Raw genomic sequence first — 3,650 nt, 5'->3', positions numbered from 1 at the left:
CATAGATGATGAATGAAGTTGGACTGATATTCTCTGAACCGAAGACTCAGCCGGAGGCAGAGCTATGGATTCAGAACATGGAAAATCACTTCGGGAGCAATTTGATTCCAAGGAAGTATGAGGTTCAATACGCTCTTCAGTGCTTTACAGAAAGTGCTGCAACCTGGTGGAAAATGCATCAAGCCATACAAGGATTTAATGGAGCAAGAACTTGGGAGGAATTCAAGAAGACCCTGTTGAGATCACGTCTTACCCGGAAGCACCATGATACACCAAGAAATAAACCTTGTGCCTGCAAGATTTGCGGAGAAATAGGACACACACAGGAGGAACACAAGGATGGATGCCCTCATTGTGAGGAGAAACACCCAGCTGAGGAATGCCCAACTAGTCAGGTGACTTGTTTCTTGTGTGAAGGAACCACCCACTACCCGACCCAGTGTCACATTTACCCCATGGTGCAACAAACTATTCAGGAGCAGGAAGAAGGAATGAAAGAAGCCCTCCGAGAAGTTATGAAAGAACCTGTGATGAAGGAATGTGTTGAAGACCCTGATGGAGAAGGCCTCAACAGATTTTACTCCAATGCCTGCTATTCATGTGGAGAAGAAGGACATTTTTCGCAGTACTGCCCCAAGGGAATAAAAGAGTATCTGGGATATTTCCCGAGAACAGTAGTGAAGTTTGATCCTCGGGAAATAGAAACTCTGATCATTACAGAGAGATCCAAGAAGAGAAAAAGAAGGCAACCCGAGAACAACACAATTTTTGCAGAGAAGGACTTGAGTCATATCACCTGTTACAGGTGCAAGGATTTAGGTCATTACGCTAGTAAATGTCCAGAAAAGAAGCCAAGAATCCAAGGAGCACGCATAATCACAAAGAAGCCCTGAGACATGTCAGAAGTCATTTGTTTTCGCTGCAAGGAGGCAGGACATTATGCTATTAAAAGTCCCGACAAGATGAAAGCTGGAGTTGAGTAGCTGGAATTTTGATATGGATAATAAGAGTGGTAGAAACCAATTTTTCTTTTCATGATTACAATAAGTTGAGTTATGTAATGGGTGCTCAGAGTTTGTAATGGATTCATGAAATCAATAAAGTTAAGGTGACATGTTTTCATATGTTTAATTGTATGAGTTGTTACTCTATGAACACGGATTTTGACCATTTTCGAGGATATGAGAAATATGGTCTATGGATGGATTTGTGAATTTCATTTTAAGGGTGATAGTACCCTATGAAGAACACTAGACCAATGGAAATGGAAATGTGTCCCACAGGTTGGAGTTTGGAAAAAAAATGAGTTGAAGTTTTATCTTTGATATGATGGTATGAAGAAACAGAGTACTACTGGAATTAAAGGAGGTGTAACATGAGAGTTACTCCAAGGATGAGTTAAAGCTGCACTAGTGTTGAAGTGGGCCATAACCCACAGGCCCAGGATTTTGAAAAGGAACAGATGTAACCTTGATAAAGGAATCAATTTGGAAGAATCAGAAATCCAATCAGCATATGTTTCGTAGGAGGTTACGCAAAAACCTGAGAGTGGTGAAGTGACGATAGATGTTTTGTTTGGCTTGCAGAAACCATGGATTTACTCGAACCTAGTTCGAGAACAAGAGAAATTCTGCAATGCTTGTGAGTATGCCCAAGTGTTAGAATACGTGATTCACTGTTTACGTATGTGGTACTGATTCAAGTACGGGATGGATTGGCCCCCATACCGAAGACTTCTATCAGGAACTATCATATGTTGATGGAAAATCAGAGAGCCTCAAAAACCTTTGAAGGGTGTCGACGCGATAAGCCATGAAACCATAGAATGGTAGGACGATGGAACCCCTTTACAGGCAACCGTTGCCAATCGTAGGTTATACGGTGAGGTTCAACCCAGACCCGTTTTCTGCAGTAGAAACCATAAATTGTAGACCACCATGAGTATTTCGATAGTTGACTAGAATGGACACGGACCTATCAGCTAAGGAGACCCAATCTCGGAATAACCTTACCAAGATGAAAGGACAAAAGAATTGAGGAAAAGCTTATGCCACTACCGAAAGAGCCCAGAGAAGGATTTATCCTTACAATCTGAGAAGACCAACACTGTCAACGATAAGGATGGAGTATATGAGTTTTGATGGAACTGTAACGATGCTTCTAAGGGTGGTAGCACCCGAGACCCCGGAGATGATCGATGGATTTTTGAAGACCCCCAAACCCTAACCTATTTCTTGCTAGCCTCTCCGAATCTCGAGGACGAGATTCATTTCAAGGGTGGTAGATTTGTAACATCCCAAAATTCTAAATTTTGGAATGTTATAATAAATAGATAGATTTGTTTGTTTGTTTGAATTGTTGTGTGATTGATTGAGTGAAATTTGAAACTTTTTGAAAGTTAAATGAGAGGGAATAAAAGGACTTTCCCAAACTTTCATTTTTGCTTTCTGATCTCCGTGAATTCAAATATTTCTCATCACAAAACCCTGGAGAGAGGATAACATGACTTCTTCCATTTAAATGAAAAAGGGGTATTGAAAATATTTGAATTTCATTTGGAAATATTTTCTAATTCATAAACTTCATGCAACTCAGTGATTTTCACGAGCGAAGATAAAATGACTTCTTCAAATTATATGAAATATGAGTTGGGAGTTTCAAAGAATTAAATTCAAAGTTCTTTTGAATTTATTTTCAATTTGGAGTTATTTGAGTTTTATTCAAATTATTTTTCTCCAAAAAAAAAATATATGGAAAATAGGGTAACATGATTCCCTACATCAGAAAATTGGAGAGAAATTAATTTGAAGTCATTTTGGTATTTTAAAAATGATTTTTATTGGATTTTATTGGACCAGTAACACTGTGTGAATTATTAGAATTTTTGTGAATTTTATTTGAAGCTAAAATAATGTTCATGTTGTAGAAAATTTTTTTCTGCAAATTTTGGTATATTATATGCTTATATAAAAGTTTTAGTCATTTTTTTTAGTTCTCTGAAATTTTTGTTTAAAAAAAAAATACCGCAGCGCCTTGGGCCAAAGGCCCAAGCCGCCAAAACCACCGGCCAGCCACAAGGCCATCACACGCGCCGCACCAAGGGAGCCAGGGAGCCGCTCCTTTTCCTTTTTCCTAATACTAGTAGGATTTGATCCCGTTTCGTTTATTCCGATTTGTTTCTAGATCTTTTCCCTTTTGTTTCCTAATCCTAATCTATTTCTTGTCCCCTACCCCAAGCAAAACCCTCCCTTCCCCAATATAAATACCCAAGCACCCCCCCCCTCTAGCACATCAAATCAACACCTCTCCTCTCCTCTCCTCACCCCACGTCGCTGCGCCGCCTCGCCGGAGTTCGCCGGACCACCGCCGCCATTGCCGCCCCGCCCCACCACCTCCGGCCATCCTAGCCACCCACCGACCCTACCGTCCCTTCCCCGACGCCAGAGGGCCACCGGAGGACGTCACCGGAGCTCCACCAGAACCCCATCATCGGAACTGCTACAGTAAATCCCGACCTACTTTTTTTTTCGTTCTGTTTTTTTTTTCAGAATAGTTTCAATCTTGTAAAATCCATAGTTAATTATCTACGAGGTATTTTTGAGTGATTCCAACTGCCTTGGATCACAAATTTTATGAAGTTTCTGTTAGTT

This window comes from Triticum dicoccoides, chromosome 1B (assembly GCF_002162155.2).
Source record: "Triticum dicoccoides isolate Atlit2015 ecotype Zavitan chromosome 1B, WEW_v2.0, whole genome shotgun sequence".
Taxonomy (NCBI): Eukaryota; Viridiplantae; Streptophyta; class Magnoliopsida; order Poales; family Poaceae; genus Triticum; species Triticum dicoccoides.
This window is presented reverse-complemented; position numbering follows the sequence as displayed.